We start from the raw sequence: 13,184 nt of genomic DNA on the forward strand, positions 1-13,184 counted from the left end.
TTGGGGGGGGCTGCAAAGAAAGGAAAAGGGAAGTGCCCGGAGAGGACCACACCTAGGGGCCCCTCCCTCCTCCTCACCCGCCTCCATTCTGAAGGCCACAAACTAATTATGGTCAGAGCGCAGGCGGGGATTCCCGAACATGCTGGAGAAAGGTCAGACTCCTCCCTCCAGCTTCTAGGTTAGGCGCTTATTTTATTTTATTTTTTTGCTTGGTCAGCCTCCTGGAATTGAACCCGGATCTCTGGCATGGCAGGTGAGAACTCTGCCACTGAGCCACCATGGCCTGCCTGGCACTTTTTTTTTTTTTTAATCAAAACAGAAGTGTTTTAAAATGATATATTGCATATTTCTGAATTGGGCTTGCAAAAGAGAAGCGCCGTGGACAAAAGACTGGGAAACCCTCTTGTAGACGGGACTGGGGTTGGCTGGGTGTGGGGAGTGTGTGTGTTTCATCTGCCACTCAGAGGCCCGGGCAGGCTGTCATTAATACATTCTCTGCCGCCCACTGCCCCAGAGGCGCCCCAATTTTCCTAAGCCCTCCAGCATTGTCATTTCATGTGCCTGTCGAGGGAATTCGAGCCAATGAATGAGAAGGCTACCACCCGCCTCGGTAATGATGTGTTTTCTTTCCCTCAGCTATCTGCCAACAAGCAGATCTCCTTTCCCCAACCCCTCCGCCTCGACTGCCCCCACCAAAGACTAAGGGATGATTAAAAGTCTTGTACACGAGGTGTGGTTTAGTTCAATATGTACTGTTGGTTCTGTAAATATGCTGGTGGGAGGTTGACTGAGCATGTTACGCGCCATATGCCACTCTGCTGGCGGGCAGGCAGTGGGAAGCCTGAAAAGCAAGGGAGGGCAATAGATTCACTTTCTGCTTTTGATGCAGAGCTTTTAATAATTATAATAATAAAACGAAGAATTTTAGAGGAGAAAAAAAATCATGTAATTACAGTTTTGTTAATCCTCCATGGATTCCTTATACTGTACACGATTTGCCCCTTGAAAAAGCAGCAGCAGAGTAAATTGACCCCCTCAGATTCATAAAGCCACATCCAAATAAATATACCTTACTTTATGTGTTTGCTATAGTCTGAGGAGGTTATGTATTAAGTTGAATTTTTGCAAATTTGGGCATATTTCAAATATTCTCAAGGTGCTTTCGATTTAAATTGGTAGCATTTTGTAAAGCAAACAGTAATTTTGTAATGCAAATAGTCACTCCCTAACTTATTTGTTTTGTAAGTTTAGGCTTTTGTATTTACATTTTTTTGTTTAAAAGCAAGGTACACATCTAAAGAAAACAGCAGGCAGTAAGACTAATTTTTTTTTAAGTAATCAAATGTAACATTTAAACACATACATGAAAATATTTTTAATGTTAGAAATTTACTTGTTTTGAAATTGAAAGTAGAACTTTTACCTATTCCAAAGTCAGACTGTATCTTGCACTATAAACAACGTGCACAGTGGAAGCCTTTTTCTTAGGGCAGCCTGACAACATGTAGAAAAAATATTGAATTTATCCCCTTGCTTTTATAAAACAGTTGTGCAAAGTTGTATGCACCCAAAAGCTCACTGAAGTATTGTTCATAATAAAAAATGGAAGCCACCTAAAACACCGTCAATAGGGAAGGGATTAAATAAAAACAGATTATTTTACTTTCATATAAAGAAAGACATATGACAATGTTGTTTAAAAAGGGGAAGGTAACGACCAAAGAAGCACAATAAGATACCATTTTTCACCTCCAAATAGGCAACAGTTTTAAAGTTTGATCATCTGTTGGTGAGTATGGGATATCTAGGAGGTCAGAGGCGAATAAGGAGCACCATAGAACACTCCCTCATGCTGCAGTTTCCTTGGGGAGCAGTTGACAGGTGGGGGTGCCATCCAGTTTGCCACACTACCAGTATTCAGAAAACTAAGATACTATAATCAATGTGATATGAATTTCAGTTATTTGCTTAAAAAAAAAACACTCTCAAGATGCAAATGTTCAAAAAAAAGATCATGGTGATGAATACGCAGCCATGTGATGAAACTGTGAGCCACTGATTGTACACCATGTATAGAATGTTTGTATGTCAAGAATGTTCGTATGGGGCGGGCCAGGGCGGCTCTGCAGGCAGAGTTCTCGCCTGCCATGCCAGAGACCTGGGTTCGATTCCCAGTGCCTGCCCATGCCAAAAAAAAAAGGAACGTTCGTATGTTTATTTGTTAAGGTTTTCACTAAAAATATTTTTAAAAAACACCCTCAAACCATTTTTAAATATTTAAAATGTTCAAAAGGAGATTTTAACAGAATTATATTATTTAATGAGCAAATGTTCACATTTAATTTTCCTAAGGTCTTTTTTACTGGAAAACATCATTTACTGTCTTTTTTAGGAGAAATATCTATCCAACTCTTTCAGAACAAGTTCTAATAAGATAACTTTGTGTTTTAAAGTTGGATAGTGGTTATCTATATTAGTAATAGTCTTACCTACTTCTTGAGTCTTTTTTCTTTTTCTTTTTTTTTTTTAATCATACTTCCTGTCTAAATTTTTTTGGCTTAAATAAGTTAAGAATTATGTGGAAATTCAGTTTATGGAAATGGACTATTATTTAAGAAATGATTCTAAAGGCTTTTATTAAAAATAAAAAAATAAAAATAAAAAAGATGACTTTTATTAAGTTACCAATTTTTTAATGTATAGTACAGAAAAATGAGGGTAGGGAAAGCTCACTAATAATCTCATCATTGTAAGAACAAAAATTTTGGTGTATTTCCTTCCAGTTTTTCTCAGAATTATTATTCTTTCAGTATGCAATATTTCAAGTATACAGAAAAATATAGTAAATAATATAATAGGAATTCTGTTTCCTTCAAGAGCAATGAACTCTCAGCTTCCCGCCACTGAAAACAAAACAAAACAAAATGCTAAGCAAAATGCTAGAATTAAAAATTATTTTTAAATGTATCATCGAGCTGGTAGTGGAGAAAGAAACACTAAAGAAAGGTGAAAGCAGGAATCATGAAAGATAAGGGTGCTCTAAATTTAGCTTTTTCCATGGAGGAAAAAGTTCTATAGAATAGAACTCTGCTGACTTTGATCTTAGATGTGTTGGTGGTATGGGGTAAAAAGGGCAGGAGACCAAAACCAGTGCCCATCAAAGGTGGCATCTACTAGAAGACCCCTGTATATAGCTAGGGCCCCAAAGAGCAACACTGTTAGCCTAAGGGGGAGCTAGATATAAACCCACCCCATAAATGGGAACTTAGATTGACTGTGTGCTGGTAGAGGGGAAAACCTGCCCCTGAAAATTCATAACCACAAGCAAATCCTCACAGGGGTTTACAGTCCAAAATTTACACTACCTGAGAGGACAAAAAAACCTGAAAATCTGATTTTAAATTGGTTTCAAGTTGTTAGTTGCTTCCAAGTACAGGGGAAAAGCAAAACAATGTTCTCTGGAGGAACCCATCTTCAAATCAGGCCTCAAAAAATTCCCACAGGTTAAACACCAAAGAATATGACCTCACAGTTAAAAAATCACATAACACACAAGGAATCAAGACACCATAGGTGATACTCAAAAAATAACAAATAGAAAATTTAGATCCTAAATGACATTAGGTATTATACTTAGTCATACATAAAACAAGTATATTTAATTGGCAAAAAGTAATAATAGAGAGGCAGACTAAACATAATGACCTTGCAGATATGCAAAAATGTATAGAGTTTTGAGAATTAAAAATATTACAACTGAAATTTACAACTCCAATGGATTGATTAAGATTAGACACAGTCAAAAAGAAAATTAGTGAATTTGAAGAAAACTATTCATAATGTAGAAGACAGAAACAAAGAGATGAAAAATATGAATGGAAAACCAAGATACTTAGAGAATAGGTAAGATCTTACATAGATCTAACAGGAGTTTAAGAGATAAGGCACCTTCAATAGTAATCAAAGAAAAGCAAATTGAACCAACAATGAGGTGACATTTTACCCATCTCAAATTGATAATATTCATGATAAAAAATCATGAGACCAGGGCGGGCCACGGTGGCTCAGCAGGTAAGAATGCTTGCCTGCCAAGCCCGAGGACCCAGGTTCGATTCCTGGTGCCTGCCCATGTTTAAAAAAAAAAAAATCATGAGACCAAATTCTGTCGAGGATGTGGAGAAACTGATACATTGCTAGTGGGAGTGTACATTGGTACAACTGCCTTAGAAAGCCATTTGGCAATATCTACAAAATCTGAGGGAGGATCTAGCAGCTTACTCTAGAAATACACTCATTCATGTACTCAAGACAATATATACAAGGATGCTCATTATCACACTGCTTGCAATAGCAAAGAAGTAAAAACAGTCTAATTGTTACTTTTTTTTTTCAAATCACTACATAATCCCATTCTGCTGGAAAGGAGCATGTAGCAAGAATCCAGTCGTTTACAAAGCCTAAAGACAAGTTCTGTCTTATTTACATCAGGATGATGCAAGGACAACTGAAGTGAAAATTAGGATTGGGGAGGGAAGTTCTGGGTATTCTCTTGGTCATTCGTTCATTGAACAAATAGTTATGGAAGGTCTCTTCTGAGGCAGGTGCACCTAGTTCAGTCGTAGGGCTCATCTCTCCAACTAGAGTCAGTTCTGTTTTGGGGGCATGAATTATACTTGATCTGTATATCCTTGTAAATACTGTTTCTCCCTCTGGATCTCAGCCTTTTGACTGCTTGACCACACACTAGACTTGTCACTAGTGGATAGTCAGGAACAAATGAAAGAAGAATACATTTCCTTCTGCCTTTTACTAGGAAGGAAAGGTGGGAATGTGGTTGAAATTCTTGACTCTCCATTCTTCAAGACTCCACCTGACTACCGGCTAATCTGTGTCTCTCAGTTCTCACACTTCATTTTCTATAACATTCACTTGGTTATTAATAATACACTATCTTGAAATTTCTTGCGATGGTGTTTAAGTTGAAAAGCAAATTTTTCACTGCCTAACCATGGTTCTTAGTTGTTTGATGGCCAGAATGCCTCTTGGCATTTTGTAATTGTGTATGATATCTTACTGGGCACAAAGTTAGTTATTTGAAAGAATGAATAAATATATAAGTGAATGGATGGCTTAAATAAAAATTGGAGGATTATTTTTAAATTTTATTTGCCTATGTAGTCCCTTGTCCTTGTCATAGGGCCGTAACTCTGCAGCTTTTCATATGTGACAGATACCTTGGACTTGAAATCCACATAGAGGATCAAAATGGATCATGTTACATAGAGCTGAAGCCTGGGTGGAGGTATTTGGAAGCATCTTATCCTATAGATATATGAAATTTGGTATTCTATCTTCTTTATGATTCTGTACCATGAGCTGCACGCAGAAAAATTAGATAATGGTGTCCCCTGAATCTGTAAATCTGTACCCTTGAATACACTCTCAAATAGTTCCATTCAAAGCACTTCTAAAAACTTAATTTCCTAATAGCAGATCTCATTTTTGATTAAGGCTTAACTTCCACTCTCACTTGTATCACCATAGTAGGATTAGGCCAGGCTACCTCAGGGCGTCTGGGATGTCTCAGGGATTTATGAATGACAAGCTGTATTAGAACTGGGGTCGTGTGCAGTCATCCTGAAAGTAGAAGCTGAATGCTCCCTTCCCAGAGGCGCCGGGGTCGAGGGGAAACAGGTCATTCGAGGCATCACTATTTCTGCTCTCAACTTTGTTTTTTTCCCACCAGAATCCCGCTTCATGAAAATTCAGACCCAGACCTTCACGGCCTTCTCTACTGAGCTGCATATAGCAGAAGCAAAGCTGTTTCTTTCTTAAGGTTGCTTAGGTCAAGGACGAGGGAAGGAAGAGGCCGAGGTCAGTATGAGGGAGCACCAGCCCAAGACAGGAAGGCCACTGTGAGTTCACCAGCAGGAGGTCATGGGCCTCATCGACCAGTGTTCCCGCTAATAAGCTGAGAAGTATGCAAACTGGCGAGTTCAAAAAGAAGTTCAGACATTCTTGGGGCATTACCGAGAGTTATTTTGAAAACATACAATAAGATTATTGAGCGGCTGGTTTCTCAGAGAGTGGCAGCGGAGACACTGGGAACTAGGGAGACTTTCCTGAAGCCACGGGTTGTGGAGAGAGACATGCCTCCCTGCTCACAGGACCCGTCTGTGCCCTCTGTGCCATCAGACCGGCGGGACAGCTCGGAGCTGGACTCATTTCCTCAGGGGTGGCTGCCGTGGAGACCATGCCAAGCAGGGCTCCCAGGGTCACTCCTGGGCTCCTTGGAGCCCCAGGCTTCCGCCCCTTCTAAGAGACAAAGTTCTGGAAAACAGCAAGGAGAAAGGCAGCTACCCCAATAGATTTACCTGGAAAAAACCGAGAACTAGGGATAGAGACAGACACTAAACCACACCATGAGATAATCCACATGGAAATGTTTTGAAAAATTCCAAGTTCCACCTACATAAAATCAATACCATTTCTATATAATAGCATGGCTTGGTGTATCCACAAACCGTAACCACTAAGCTGTGGATAAGCTGGTCCTTAAAAACAGAACCAACAGTACCATCTTTCTCGGGGCTTCTAATCCATTATTCAGCCTTGTAGCAATCTGACTCGATTTTGGAATTTACTATGGTTGGTAACATGTAGTAGAGCCAGTGACCTTTATTTCCCAACATTGGGTTATGGTCAGACAAGCAACTAGAGACTAGAAAGTGACATTTAATAGCTCACATGAATATGCATCATGTTACAATTCTCAAAGCCCTTTTGCTTTGTAGCCTCAGAATCCTGTGAAATAGGTGAGATTATTATCCCCTTTTTCGGGGCTCAGTGAGGCAGGGGGGTTTGCCCCAGGTCACAGGCTGGTGGGCGGGTCCCCTGTGGTCTGTGGATACTCCGCAGAAACGTGGCAGGATGTAACTCTAAACCCAGAAAGTGAAAACAGTTGAACTGCAGCACTAGAGGCCGAAGTCCTTTCTCTATTAGTGGTTCCTAACATTGCTGAACAACCGAGCGTCCCTGGTTTAGGGTGTGTTTCACTTACCCAAATTACGGCTCGCTTGCGGCACCGTCTCTTTCAGAGGTGCATGCTCTTGAATAATCTGGACATAGGAGAGCTTGCTCCAGTGTCAGGGTGATTGTAACAAGGTAATAGTCAGCACACACAACACTTTGCATCTGGATGGTAGCTCCTTAAACTTACAGGTGTCCCAGCGAGACCCGTGCTACATGCACTGCCGCTACAGCCTCACTGCTCCAGAGATAGATAGCCCCCTGTGCGCTCCGGGATGAGGCCCTTCCGTGCTGCCGTGATCTTGCTGGAGTCAAGGCCCAAGACTAGGGTTTCCTTCACGGCACTGGCTGCAGTCTAAGTGGCAAATACTGTCTGTTGCCGTATTCTGCACGCAATATTTAAAATTCCCTTATTGCTGTAGAAAGGGAGTGTTTGCTTTTCTATAATGATACTGAGGAATATAAAAATGCTTTTTATGCCTGTTGTTTAATGATTACAACAACTTTAGAAGGAAGTATAATCTTCATTTTATAGGAAACTAAGGCTTCTGGAGATTAAAGATTTGCCCAAAGACACAATAGTATTAAATGGCAGAGTGGGGTTTGTATCCAGGTCTGGGTGACTTCCAAGCCAAGGGGTAAAGATGCCAGCATCTTATTTAAGGGATTGTCTGATGCTTTAACCTCATGAGCTGACGTGAAAGAGCAAAGACCCAAAATGACACGATCTAATTGCATACTTCCCTCCGCCCACAGCGGGGGTGGCTAGGAGAGGGAAGGTATGAACAGGAAAGAAATAGGACAACAGAGTCCCTAGACTGAGCTCCTTACAGCTATTGGGTGGCTCATCTGAAGTGAAGAAGGGCTTTCAAAACCCAGAGGCTGTTTCCAGGGCTCTGCTGTGCCAGGCAAGGAATGCACGCCCCAGTGCAGGAGAGAATTAGGCGGGGCGTAAAGGAATTCTCATAAACAGGATGAAAGCGGAAGAGAGAAGAGGAGTTAAAGGATCTGAGAGAAGGAAGAGAAGCAGGGCCGCTGGGAATGAGCCGGCCCTGTGCCACCAATGAGTCAGTGTCACCTCATGCTGTTTCAGTAGAAGCTACAATGGACGTGCCTGGTATTACTTGAAAGAGTATTTGTTGATTGGTGAAAGAATGATTTTCGATACAGAGGCTCTGCGTTTTAAGTTTTGGCCTACATATTTTGGGAGAAAGGAAATGTCCCAGTGGCAATCTCAGTAAAATGAGGAGGCAGGGATGTAGTTGACTCAACAAGAATGGACCCTTTAAAGCAGGTGCTAATATTGCCTCTATTGTATTTATATTAGCTTCTGGAGTTAATGTGAAAATCTTGCTAATAATAGTTTTTATATAAAATTGGTCGTAAAGGAAGCTATAGCTATTGTCTCAGGTGAATTATGATCCAACACCATAAAAATGCAGGAGTAAATCAACTTGCAATCCCCTTTGACTGAGCAGTTCCTTCAGCTCCCCCCCCTGGACTCAGGAACCAGTTCAGCAGCCCTGAGCAGAGTTCCTTCCTACCTGGTGGAGCTGCAGGTGACTTGCATCCTCTGTGTATTTTAGAGTTTTGATGCAGTCAAATCCAATACTCATTTTTACATTCTTCCATGGAAAAGTGGGATTCTGATTAGGATCAATCTTACAAATAAGCACCCCGGAAATAATCCGGCACCTGCCCCGAGGCTACATTTCTCATGCCACATCCTCATTCTGGGCATGTGACTAATCACAGAGCTGTGATAAAGTAGTGTGTATTCGATGTAAATCATAAACTGGATATCAAGCTATTTTGGCCTGATAGTGCTGAAACAGGTATTTCCAGCTTTGTCAGATCAAACTTACAGCCTTATGACTACCTTAGTAGTTCTGTAGCCAATTCCCCGTCTGCTTAAGTTTCAGCAGCTTCTCTCTTCTAGATTGGTATAAAATCGCAAACTTCAGAAGTTATTCCCATTGCCTTTAAATAGGTGTATAATAAACTGTTCAGAGACTCATGCTTACCCAGCCTTGCCCTCTTCTAAAGGGACAAACTCTCACCCTCAGTAGCACGTCAGTGTTTAAATCACTCTGACAGGCATTCTTTGAGCAAGAATCTCTCCTGCTTTAATGTATGTTCATTTCTTCTGTTCATTAGGTCTTAAGAAGTCACACGGTGGACGGTGCAATGGTGGCTCAGTGGCAGAGTTCTCACCTGCCATGCCAGAGACCTGGGCTCGATTCCCGAAGCCTATGCATGCCAGAAAAAAAAAAATGCAAAAGAAGTCATGGGAAATAACTGACATCCCACCTATAAAATCCTCCGTTAACTTGAAGACAGCAACCAAGTTTTCCATAGGTTTCTCTACTACGAGATGACATCTCTGATTCCTTTTAACTTTCCTTTTGATCCTACTCCCTCCGATGGAGGACACCTGAATCCGCTGTGGTTTCTTCCATCTTTATTGTGTGCTGATGCACCAGTAGAATGCTTTCGGGAGTTAGTTATCTCTGATAATGAAAACTTGTAGGCAGGGTGTCTCCAACTCAACCACACCATCGGGGGTCTCTCTGCTGTTGTATTTACATTGGCTTCTGGAGTTGGAGATTTTCCCCCGAGATGTTGCAAGATGTCCACAATGGTTCCAGACATCCCATGCAATACAATAATGCCCAGTGAAAAAAGAGGGGGCCTTCTCCCATGAGTCTCCCTATACTATGCTTTCACCCAAAGCTCCCAAGACGACTTACCTTCACATCTAAATTTCTAGGATTGGGCCACAGGCAAGGGAATGAGACCACCAGCCTGCCTCGATCAAACCCCAATCTAGCAGGGGAATCACTTCCTTGAGCACATGACCTCCAGTAGTGAAAAAGGGGAGAGTGATGGGGATGACTGTTTTTTAAAGTGGTCAAGCTTTGTTTGCCACAGGTGAGCAGAAATGGGGGCCAAACTATCCTTCTCATATTAGCAATAACTCAACCAAGCTGATAATTATTGAAGACCTACTAGAGGCCAGGTACTGTCAGAGCGAATAAGCATACAAAGATGAACAAGACTGAGCTTTGGCCTAGAGAAGCTGGCAGTCAAGCTGGGAAGAAGCCTCAGTCTCACGTATCTCAGAAACTACATAGTGGGGTGCAGCGGTGGTTCAGTGGTAGAATTCTCACCCGCCATGCGGGAGACTTGGGTTCGAGTCCCCGCCATGAACTTCCAAAACAGACTGGATTCCCAGTGCCTGCACATGCAAAAAACAAAAACAAAACTGTATGGTGAGTGATAACACAGAGGCCTGCACACTCTCTTCAGAAGGTGCAGAAAAGGAGCCCTGAGTGCAACTGAGGGGTATGATCCCTGGAAGCCAACGAGAATGACTTTAAATGCTGAGACTGAGTTAGGCTAAGAAAAGTGGTCCAAGCAGAGGGAACAGCCGAGGCAAAGGGACAGAAACGGAAAAACAGCTCATGGGAGTGAGCAAGACACAAAATTTGGGAAGAACTAGGAGGTATGTGACTCATGACTTTTGGATCTTTGTATAATATTTTATGTTTTATTATTATGGCTCATCTAAAGTTGATAAAATAGAAAACCCTTTCAAGCCTTGAGAGTGTTATGAATTTCAAGGGTCATTCCCATGAGTTCATTTTCTTTTTTTATATGTTCTGTATCTGGATGAAATCCATTTTATGATCAGTGAATTCCACATTTAAACAAGGAAGCCACTCATCCCAGTAGGAAAATGTGTGAGCGAGTGAAAATGAATGCAGTTCTGATGGTTATGATGTCACTGGCTCTGTAAAAGGACTTGTTTTTAAGTATTACAAGAAAACTTCAGTCAGGATGAGTGAAAGTCTGTCATTTAGCATTGTTACAACATGCAGGATTTTTTTTATTACCTTCTCTTATGTTTCTTAAGATAGGAAAGCAGAATTGCTTATGAGAAATTTGTATTAAATAGATAAGAATAGTTTCTTGAGCATATTCATTGTCTCTCTGAAAGAGCTTCTCAGATAGAAAGGGATACTGGAAATAGGCTGTTATCTCCTCCTGTATCTTTTTTTTTTTAAAAAGACTTTATTAGAAAAGTTTGCTTTAACTGGTATAAATTTTAGCTCGCTGTCTGTTGAGTTTGTTAAAGAATTATAAATATGTAAAGAATAATTACTTTAAAAAATCATCTTAGACTCACCCTTGGCATTCTGTGTACATGTTTTCATATGAGAATGCAACCTTCTGCTTATAAATCAATAAGAAAAAGATAAACATTTTAATAGACACTTAGGCAAAAGTCATGAACAACAATTCAGAAAAAAATAGTGTTAGATGCCTTAATAATCAAATAAATCCAAGTTAAAGCAAGTAAGAATATCACCTATCAAATTGGCATAGATTTTCACAAAAAAAAAAATTACTATTTTTAAGTGCTAATGCCCAGTGTTGGTGAAAGAGTGGAGAAATAAGCACCAGTGTTTATCCAGTAAGCAGAAATGTATGTATAAGGATGTTTATTCTAGCTGCATATGTTCTAGTAAAATGTTTAAAACAACTTAGATGTCCATTCACAGAGAACCAATTATTTAAGTAATGGTATATTCCTGTAATGGAAAACTGCACATCTGTGAATCAGAATATCTGTATATATTGATTTTTTTTAAAACTAAGATGTATCACATGAGCAGAGTAAGGAACAGAACAGAATAAAAGTTATATATGTATATATATGAAGATATCAATAATTATATTTTCTGGAATGACGTATGGGGAACTTGTAGTAGTTATCATGGTAACCTTTGGACCACAGGTAAAGGGCAGATCACTTTTACTTTTCACTTTCTGTCTTTCGTATGGTTTGAATCTTTGCAAGAATTGTTGCATTTTAAAACATGAAATGTATTTCTTTTTTTTTTGCATGGGCAGGCACCAGAAATTGAACCCGGGTCTCCTGTAGTGCAGGCAAGAACTCTGCCACTGAGCCAACGTGGCCCGCCCTAAAACATGCAATGTATTTCTTAACAGCAATAAAGTTGCTTCTTTATGGTTTAACATGGAATAATATCTGCAGTATAAGAAAAGAAGGAGCAGGCACAGAATGATCAGAATGTTGTGACCCTGTTATTGATTCCATTTATATAAGGAAAATATGGCTATAGGTAGAGGTATAGACCTACATAGAATTTGCATTAATAGTCTGCAAAGATACACCCATCAATGGGGCAAGCCCCTAGGCAGAGATGAGGTGTCGAGATTGTAGAAACCTTCACTTTCTCTATACCATTTTCATTTTGTACAGTGGAAGTGAATTATTGGGAAACATTTTTCCTATTGGGGGAAGCATTCTTTTTTTTTTTTTTTAGCATGGTCAGGCACTGGGAATCGAACCCGGGTCCTCTGGCATGGCAGGCAAGCATTCTTGCCTGCTGAGCCACTGTGGCCCACCTGAGGGGGAAGCATTTTTAAGGAAAGAATATCCTGCTTTTCCAGTCCCATTTGCATGAAGCACTCCTGTCTGCTCTATGCAAAAAATCAGGGTTTGGTGCCTGTCTCTCACCTGGTGCATCTAAGCTACTCTCACCAATTTCCTTTTTAAATCCCACTTGTGAGGGAAGCCTTTGCAGAGAGAGTGGGATAGGTGAGAAAGCTCTTCTCTGATCCAACGTAGCCACTCAGGTCTTACCAAACTGGAAAGTAAAGATCAAAACCAGAATGTTGAAGCAAGACCCTGAATCCACCTTAATCTGTAAATGAAATCAACATTTCTTAATGCACCATGCATTTGTGCGATGGGCTGGTTGCCAACTGAAATAAAAGGAGCCCTGGGCTGGAAACCAAGGGCCCGGTTCCCCCAGAGACCACCTGTGGGGCCTCCTTATTTTTGTCATCTGCTCACCACCTCTGTGGCCCTAACTTAGAGGGCTGATGAAAGAATCTGGTTGGGGGCAGAGGAAGTGCTTTGGAAATGAAAGATGAGTAACCACATCAAAGGTTCTTTCATGGATTTGTTATGAATAGTATCTAGAAAATTGGGAGAACCCGAGATATTCATTGACTATAATATGCTCTGAGGTTTTTTTTTCCTTCAAAGTTTGCTTATTTATTTATTTTTAAATTTTTTAAATTAATTTTTAAAAAAAATTACAGGAAACACAAACATTCTT

The 13,184-nt window shown here is 40.4% G+C and overlaps 1 long non-coding RNA gene across 1 annotated transcript; it reads left to right on the forward strand.

The window, feature by feature from the left end:
- Positions 1-210: 210 nt before the first annotated feature.
- Positions 211-10,735, forward strand: LOC143646264 (uncharacterized). The gene is made up of 3 exons (XR_013157425.1): positions 211-253; positions 5,747-5,874; positions 9,187-10,735. It is a non-coding gene; the product is annotated as an uncharacterized LOC143646264 (long non-coding RNA).
- Positions 10,736-13,184: the final 2,449 nt, after the last annotated feature.

This window comes from Tamandua tetradactyla, chromosome 9, assembly GCF_023851605.1.
Source record: "Tamandua tetradactyla isolate mTamTet1 chromosome 9, mTamTet1.pri, whole genome shotgun sequence".
NCBI lineage: Eukaryota > Metazoa > Chordata > Mammalia > Pilosa > Myrmecophagidae > Tamandua > Tamandua tetradactyla.